Below are 9827 nucleotides of genomic sequence, written 5' to 3' on the forward strand. Positions count from 1 at the left end.
GATTTGATGAACTTAAAATTCACCGTGTGCACTCAGCTTTCTTTTCTTTTCTTTTTTTTTTTTTTTTTTTTTTTTTGAGAGGGAAAGCCATGAATGAATGTAACAACTTTGTTCTCTTTTGCACATCAAAAATGTTAGTTAGTGCTGTTAATACTAGTAATATATAAAACACCGATTCTATTCCTTGCATATAGCAATAGAAAAAAACCCTGCTCTACCATCTGAGCACCTTCCAGCTGTGCACAGTAATGTTTACATTCTATTCAGAGAGGTGCAGGTGTGAAGGGAAATAGTTGGTTCAATTACTAAAATAGCTATACATGTCGATATGTATGTTTTAGAGAAAGAAATTCCTTATATCTGATGGAAGCAATATTGAAGTTTGCAAGGACTCTGGGGGAGGCTGCCCCCTTTTTATCTGCAGAAAGTTCTGTCTTCTGTAGAGATGTGTGTCACCTTCACTCTAGAGCTCCAGGAGCTCTACTCTCCCTCTGGAAAGGGAGAAACCTCATGCCAAACAGGCTTTGTTTCCAACTAGTTTTCAGTATGGAGCATTAGGCAGGCTTTCCAACGTCCTGGAGTGATCTGCAGGCACTGACCATGACAGCAAGTGAAACATAGATCAAAATTACTCCTGGCCCTTAAGACCTATTTTGATATTGTTTTGCTATATGGATGCTATTCAGAACAAGGAGAATATCTCTGCCAAGGTTAAATATTCTGAGAAAAGAGCAATTACCTTTATAAATATTGCAGTATGCCTAAGGGACATTTTTTTTCTTACACGGCATTAATTTTAAAAGTAATCAAATCTCCCGGGAGTGCAATGTCACATAAAGTGATTTAAAGTGTCAGAAGATGAACAGAAAAGTTTACACTACCATCTCATCTTTGCCATTTTTCTCTGTTATGCCCAAACTTTACAAAATGCAATAATGCATGTAAGAGATCTGGCAGTCTGATGTCTGTCCATCCTGAGGCACAATGGAGGGAAACAAGAATAGAGCAGCTGCCTGATTTCTGAACCATCTTGTTTTTAGAGGCTCTTACATAAGCCTTTTTCCTTCTGACTCTGTATTTACCAAGTCAAGGGTCTATCTCATTGTTCCATTAGTGCACTACCTGAATTCACAGCAAACTAATGAAATATGGCAATAAATCTTATTAGATGCTGTATATGGAACACAGCTCAGTCCCAAACACTCTCCTGAGAGAGCCCCATCCCTCTCAAGCAGATATCAATGAGAATAAGATTATATACAGCGAAAGAGAACAACAAACTTTTTCAAAATGGTGATATCTAAATTGCATGGCGCAAATGCCATTCTTTGGGAAAGCGAGATTTTTCAAATGATCTATGTATAAAACCACTGATGGGATGTGCAAGTAGAGTGGACGAAGTGCTCCAGCCCTCATTCCTGTCTCTCCCTCCTTGTTCCTGGAGGAGTCTAAGCGGGGCAAGGCTACAGCGGCTGCCTCCCCACTTTCAGATGCCGCAGCGATGAACCTCAGAAGTTAGTCTGACCTCGGTCCAACTCATTTAAAGGATTAATTTTCACACTTTGGTCTGAAGGGAGAAGATGCAGGGAGTTAAAAAGCGTGTTTCTCACCTTGCTGTGGGTGAGGTACCTGGCTCATTTGTCCTTCATAATTTGCAGCTCTGAGTGTTTCTGAGAGCGTTAGGACTGCCTCTGGTGTATTGCTTCCTGTCGTGTAACTGCTCGATCTGTGACATGTCTTTGAGCGGGCCTGTTTGCTTGCCACATTATAATTTATAATTAGACTGACTTTATTTATAACCCATTCAAGCAACACAGGTAGGCTTTTGGATGCTTCTGTCCACCAGACAAACGTTCATCGTGGCTGAAACCTATCAGGGCTCTCGACCGGCTCAGCGCTGGGCTGACACGAGCCTCCTCAGCACTGTCAGGAATGAAGTGTTTCTTGGCACGCGCAAAGGCTGAATGCTAGGCACCTGGAGAACATTAAAATTGAAATAGGTACCTACTTAGGTTTAAGAGCCTTCAGAGTTGGGCAGCAGCTGAGCAGAGGTTTTTAGTACCACTGTTTGTAATTGCAGCTAAATTCTGCCTAGCTGCCTGCTTAGATACCTAAATACCTTTTTGGGATCTGGCCCTGAGGATTTTTTTCAACTTTCTTATGCATTAAATAATAAAGAGCAGGCAATTAAGAAGTCTTACTTAACTGGGTTAGCCTCTTGAAGAGAGCTACAAACCAGCCTCATTTCCTCCTCCTGAGAATCGTTAGATCATTTGTTACAAGGGCGAAGGGAGCCTCTGCAGCATTTCGTTGTGGAAGTGTGCGGGGCCGCTCTATGGAGCGCTCTGTTCAGTTGTTTACAAACCGTGTGTGCTAGATTGAGCATCCCAGTTGGATGTTTAGTTTGAAAAGTGATATGTCAGTTGCTGTTTAATTAGGACTCTGCTGCCCACCATTCTCAGATCTGCTGCATAATAAAGCGTTCCCTGATTGGGAATATGCAGATGCCATTGGCGGAAGAAATAGTTGCTTTTAGTCAGAGTGAAAGGACTTCACCACCTCTAACTTGGAGTTATGGCAGCAGGCTTGGACCCCAGGGGTTAGGTGTAAGGACAGAGGAGACAAACAGTCTTCTATTCTCCTTCCAGGGAAAATGCTGTCAGCGAGGGCTGTTGCTGTGCTCTGTGGCCCGGGAGAGGAAACGTTTCTCCATCGCTGCCTGTGTATCCTGCTCACATTGCTTCTTGAGGTTTCTCTGCAAGAATTTCAAGAACAGGTGAGCAACTTCTCTTTGCTGCTTGCTTGTTTGAGCCGGGATGTGAGGGCAACAACAATCAAAAACGTTGGTGTTTAGTACCTCTGAGAGAGGCCTGCGAAGAGTAAGCTGCTTACAGTAAAAGCACGGCTCGCTCTCTCGTGGTGCAGCCTTCTCTTATTTGAAAAGCAATTAGTACTTCTTTGCAAAATTAAAGGCTTCGACACTGCATTTCTCCAAAGAAACTCCCCAGTATGCTCTACAAAAATTGTAAAGATACCTCTGAAATAAACTGTAGTGTGCCATTCAAATGTCCTGGTTGAGTCTTTGTGTTGTTAACCACTTCCTGTCTCTCTAATTTATTGCTGCAAGCCTAAAAAAAACCCAGCCAAAACCCTCAAACCCTCACCAAAACTGTTGGTGCTCATGGGAACTGCGGTACTGATACACTTGGAAAATTAAGTTTTTTATTCATACTGAGCTATAGTAACTATGCCAGCACTCTTAGCTCATCTGGTTTGTTTGCCTCAAATGTGTCTTGCCAGAGGTGACAATTCTCTCTCACTTTAAAATATGAAATATGAGTTTAGAAGAAAGCATTTGATATTTTATTTTTTTTTTAGAAAAGCTGACAATAGTGAAATAAACCACCAAGTACTGTTGTGTTGGACCCGCCTCCTCAAAAAAAATGAAATGCATTATATGTTGCATGTACTTTTAAGACAGAAGCATAGTATTTCTTCTAGATGCTAAGGATAATGCGTGTGTGTGTGTGTGTGTACAGGAGTCAGGACTGTTTAACAGGTGAGAAAATTCCATTATGGGGGGAAAAATGGAGCTTAATCCTCAGCTCTCTTATCACTGACTTTGGGAATACTGTCTCTGTTCAGTAGTTTGCTTTAGCTTTGGTGCAAGATAAAGCCATTCTACTGTATTTCCCTCATCCTCTGGCTTTCTAGGAAGTGAAGAATCATCACTGTGAGCAATATACTTCCTCTTTAAGTTGCTTTTTCCAGGATGCCAGTTTTACTCACTTTAAAGGCCTCCTTTTTTGTTAGGACAATCATGTCCACCAATAGAGGTGCCCGTGGAGTAGACAATAATCATGTCAATGAATCCTGCTCCCTACAGGAGCCGCATGACTTAAGCGACCAGATCACGACCAGAATTTTTGCCATTGAGCTGATTAAGCCTCTAGCATCTCTGTCTCCGATTCTAAAAGAAATAGTGGTGATAGCTCACATAGTCATTGTGGAAATTAGTGCATTTATATATAAATATTTTATACATTTTACTATACAAAATAATAATTCACTAAGAATTAACTACTTGCTTTTCCACTCGTGCAGAGTATTCTGGTTTTATAATTGGAAAGGAATGACGCCACAGACACTGAGAAGAGCTGGTTAAGTGTTATTGATAGCTGCACTTTGTTTACCAAGAGACTGGTAATACTCTAGAAGTATTTTTCTAGCCATTTCCTTCACCATATGCACATGTTCTTTTGATGAGCACAGAAAAGCTAATGAAAAGCCTATGAAAATGAGATCACAAGAGCAATATGAAAAGAAACTGGGAAATGCTGACAGTGTTGATTATTATAATAATCTAGTATAGGAGCAAATTACACGATTACTCTAATATACACTCTTGGCAAAAGGAGGAAAAAAAAACAACAAAGCAATTGTTAAATTGTTAAAGGCATTTATGAAACCGTGTGTTGCGGCAGCAAAACAACTTTTCACTTGCATTTAACATGTATATTTAGAGTTGGGAAATGGTGTGTGGTATTAAAAACATGGCAGTGTTTTTTGTAGTAAATGCTTTCTGTCATTTATGCCAAAGAAAGGATTTGCATTGCCCCATTTCTGCATACAAGAGTGTTCATTAAATGCTTCTATAGTCACTAATCACATCCAATAAAACATAAGGAGTGTTACTAGCTGAATTATTATAGAAACCACTTACTTCAAGCAGAGGGAAGTGAGAAGGAAGTAAAATAGAGTGCAGCTCAACTGGATGCAGTACTGCAATTACTTTGTTTCATGAGGAGTTATCTGAAGTAGCCTACCTGGGGAAGATGGATTTGCTCCGCCTGGTGACAAAACTGTATGATTGCAATAGAGGTCTGAGGGTGAAGCAGGAGTGTAAAATCATTCCTGTTCTCCTGCAAGTTCAATATCTGAATGCAAGACTGGAGGGAAAGAGGGTGTGGGGGTGAATGTTAGCTATGCCAGCAGGCATGGTTGTAGAAAATCTAGGCATCATTTGAGCATGGGAAAGTCACATTGTAAGATTGGGGTTTTTTGAAACTAAGAATTAATCCAAGATAAAGCTGATCATTACTTTACTGAGTTAGTCTTAGCTTGGACTAGTGACTCTTGTCCTATTAACCTTACAGACACACAGGTCTGCGCTGACATTAGGGGAAGAAAAGGTAAGCAAGGAGATGAGATTTTTGATTTATTTACATAGAAATTATGGCTAAAGTGTCATCAAAAGCCTTAGCCCTACCTTAGGGCTTGTTGGACTGGATCAAAACCTCTGCATCAGTTAGCTGATGCAAACATGTTCTGCTACAAACTCACTTTGCTGGTTCAGATTTGTTCGAAATGTGCTGCTGGGCTAATGTTTTGCTATGGGCTTCGTGCCAGACCAGGCATTGTCAGCTTGCCCCCAGCTGCATAAAACTGGCAGACACTCTATATCGTCTTCTGGCTAATTCATCAAAAAAGTGTTCGTATGCATGCCATTCAGCAGTTACAGGTGGCGTATCAAAGACTGGAGGACCACTGTAATGGTCTGTGAGCAGCTATTCTGATGACAACAGGACTAATTTCAGAGCAAAGTGTCAGTCAATGTTCATGAACCAGTCGCTGGTCCCCAGTCTGAAGAACAATAAAAACATGTTCTCCCAGGCTTTGCAGTTGCCAGGAACTGCAGGGCTTCATCCTCACTCGCTCCATATTCACCACTTTTGCTGCAGCCCCAGAGTTTGGCGGGGGGAGCAGGGAGTGAGTCTATGCTCAACCTGTGGCCAGCTAGGGACCAAAGAAACCTTCAGAGTAACTGGGAACAGCATTGAAGCTGCCCTGCATTGGGCCAGCTGCTGGTACTGTACCAGCTGCAAGTTTGAAGGAGCACCCCAATGTGCTTTTTTTTTTTTTTTCTTTTCCCTATGAGGAGGAGGATGGAAGAGAAAAGCTTCATCCAGCATTGGAAGGTTTCGATCAGTTTTCTGCTTCTTCTTTACAGTTACTCCCCAGCTGCTTTGCACTTCCCTCACAGATGCAACAGGGCCCCAAAATTCAACTGGAATTGTGTGATGGAAACATGTTTAACAATATATTATGAAAAAGACATGGTGAAAAATTCCAATATAGATGGAGGATTTTAATGCCAGATTGTGCCCTGGGATTCCAAAGCATATCTTTCATTAAAGCCATTAAAAATGTTCGTGTTTCAAGGAAGAATTTGGACTTTTGACACAATTCCCTCTTTTTCTTTGGGAGCCAAATATTTTCTGTGGTAACAAAAAATATTATAACAAGAATAAATATAACGCACTTAGACATTAAAATGAATAACAGTCCTTGATCTATTAGCTGAAGATTACAGGCATGAGATGTGAAAGCTGTTAGTGGCTTGAAGAAATATATTTGCTGCAATCAGCACTGCAGCTTTGCTTATATTACAAAATATGAAGGAGATGACTAGAGAGGTGTCGAGATCCTCACGGCGTACGGAGAGGTTGCTGCGCATCTCAACATCATGACTTTGGCCAGTGGTTTGCTGTATTTCATTGCCTTTTGAATTAAGCAGTCCTAAAATCTCAGTGTAAAGTACTTGCCACACATGAGCTGCTGCCCCCCCACTACTCCAGAGGGGTCAAAACCTCAGTGGTGAGCGTGTAATTGCTATATTTATAAGGGAAATATTTCCCGTACTCCCAAGGTGCTGTGTGAATGAAAATGGCATTGTATGAATGGAACACTTCTTTTTTCCCCAAACACCCAACCTTTCAATTTCTGTATTGTTTCAAATTGGAGCAATCTAAGTATGTATAGAGAGAAACTTCATCCTTAGAAAAGGAAATAACTCTCATCCTTCTCTCTCCCCTCAAATGTTTGGGGCAGTCTAAGTATATTTCCATTCCTTTTCTTCAGGAATGAAAGGGACTGCCTGCCAAGCTCCATCTTGTGCATCTTCCCCGGGGAATGGAGAGAACCTGAGCTCAACCCAGGAATTTTGGAGCTCTCCGTTGCCTCCTGCGCTTCTGGGACTTGCATTGTATCAGTTGGAAGTGTAGATCACAGTGGTGGTGGCACTGCAGCTTTCCAGGAACATGCCTAGCAGCCCTTGAGTCCCTCGGTCAAGTTACACGATGCTGGGAAGCCCAGCTAGAGAGTTTAAGTTGATGTGAAGCCTTTAGAAATACTTGTGGCAAATTCCACCAGAAACCGAACTTGCCTTAGAGGGTGTTTGTCAAAATTGAGTCATCTCCATGAAAATGCTGTTTCATCAAAACTGACTTTTCTTTGTTTTTATTTTTTTGTCCATCTCATCAGGGAATTCCCAGCCAATTGTGAACAGACATGATTTTTACCCTTCCTATTCCTTTACATATAAGGTGTAGATAATGCCTGGTGTTTATTTCCTTGGGATGTAATGTGTATCTTCAGATTTGGTCTCCTCTTTTTTGGAAAAACTAACGTGTTACATTTTTGGATGTTGAGCGGACCATAACAGCAAAGCCCTAGCCACAGCTAGCTAGGGTGTGGTTTCCCATGATTTAAATACTTATAGAATGCCAGCAGAGGGTGAAACAAGGAGGGGTGGGGGGGAAATAAAGGAGAGGACTTGTTTGTTTTGTTTGTCTTAATCTCTGTGGAACCGCTAACTGTACAGCGTTGTCTCCTCAAAGAAATATTTGGAAATAATTGCATAGTGGTGAGAAGGCAGGAGGAGGAGGAGGAGGACCCTTACTTCTTGTTGTTATTGTTCGAAAGGTTTGAAAGGCTTGCAACTGCTTTGTAGCATTTATTTGGACCTCTACGTAAATTTTCTGATCTGTGCAAGTGGCGAGCACCCACAACTCCAACAGGAAAAGCTCATCCCAAAACAGACAAACGAATCTTGAAGAGCCTGTGCAGAGACCGCTTCCACCACGTCATTACACTCTTCCCCTCTCCTCCAGAGCTACAGCGTACAAGACGAGTCACATTCCCTTGATGTTACAACCCACAGAGCTGCTGTACCAAGTCAGTGGTGCTTACCTAGTGCTCCATGAGGATTTCCTGGACTTTATTTCCTATGGTTGCCTTTAGCATCGCTGAAGTTCAGCTAGTCCAAGAATCAATGTAGCCTGATGGATTTAAGAAGCTAGAACACACGGCAAAGATGAATGAACTTTACTTAAAATACAGCCAGTTGGTTCTTTGCCTCATTAAAGCAGCAGACTACGGCAGAAAGCCCCGGTGTTTTGTTTCTGTGAAGAAGATCTCGCACCAGGCATAACTTAGCCTGTTCCCCCCCCCTCCTTTTTGCAGTGTGACGCATCTACATTAGCAAGCTGTGCTTTGTGTTCCCGAGTGACGAAAGGGGACAGCAATACATTGCAATGCCTTTTAAGAAATCTCCAAATCTTATCAGATCTCTCTTTTCATCCTGGCTGCTCTTTCATGCCATTCTTTTACTATTACACTGCCTAATTGCCACAGAAAATTTAGTTTGCTGCTGTTGTTTGGCACCTAGCACTTGAAGCTACTATTCTTGAAATAGTATGGAGGCAGAAAGCGGAGAACCTCTCTCTTCCTGTTTATGTAAATTCCTGTTCCTCGCGAAATGCCCAAATTCACAACTTCCCATGCTTCGGAAGAGAGTCACCCCCTATATACTCTGGGGTATTGTTATGCTGCTAAAAGTGGGAATTTGATGCTGCTGCTTGTGAGGTGGAGGGAAAAGAGTTGAGAAAGATGGTGGTTTTACCCCAGCTGTCTCACGATGCTTGAATGCTGGGAGTAGAAAGCAATATAATAAGTATCTGAAAAGGCAGCCACTTACCACTCTTCTATATAAATTCCAGATTACGGGCCAAACTCACTGTTGACATAAGCAGATGCAAATCTAATGAAGTCACTGCAGTTACTTCTACTGATGCCAGAGGTGAATTTGTCCCTATTTTTGGACCATGCTAGTTTTGTGCTACAGCATTGGCACACTGTATCATGTCAAAATCCTTTTCAGCAATGGCTGAGTGCCACTGGCTGGCTGACACAATGCATCGTGTCAAACATCTGCCTGATGATGGTCCCGTTCTGCTTTTTGACATGATGTACCACGCCACTGTATTGTGTCCGAAGGCATCCAATAGGAATTGTGGCAGGATCTGATCATAAGGGATGTGCGCTAATTGAATATCAGAGCGTTTTGGCATACTGTGGAAAACAGGGATAGCTACGTTGGCACACCTGTAAACCTCTTGCAAGTGCCTCGTACTTATGTGTAAAATGATCACTAATGTACTCCCACCTCAAGGCATCACATTAGCATAGTAGATGATAAATCATTTTCTATTTTGGTCTCATTCTGCTTTAAGGACCAATAGTAGATTTTCTCCTAAAAATGATCAATTGGTATTGAAAGAACTTGTTCCCGTTAATGGTTTTACAGGCTTGTTTTGTTACTGTTTATTAAGCGTAGGAAGGGGTTGTTTTGGGGTTGTGTGGGGTTTTTTTTGGGGTTTGGTTTGTTTTTTTTTTTAATCAGCTAGTATCAGGCCTTATTGTCATTGCATCTGAAAGCATTTTATCTCAGACGGAATGGTGCTAAACAATATCATCCCTAAAACAGGAAACATGTTTCACAATCTTCTGCGGCAAGCAGCACAGCTTCCCTGAGAGGATCTGCGAGGGTGGATAGCAGCCAGTTGTCCAAATGTGAGGAGGCCGGGTGCCAGGAGACAGAGCGGCCGGAGGAATGCCTGAAGGCAGCCCGACCCTACGCTCTTGGTAAAAACCTCCAGGTCAGGATCAGGCACGAGTCCAGGAACAGTGAAATTCAGAAGGTGGTA

Source organism: Balearica regulorum, chromosome 1, assembly GCF_011004875.1.
Source record: "Balearica regulorum gibbericeps isolate bBalReg1 chromosome 1, bBalReg1.pri, whole genome shotgun sequence".
NCBI lineage: Eukaryota > Metazoa > Chordata > Aves > Gruiformes > Gruidae > Balearica > Balearica regulorum.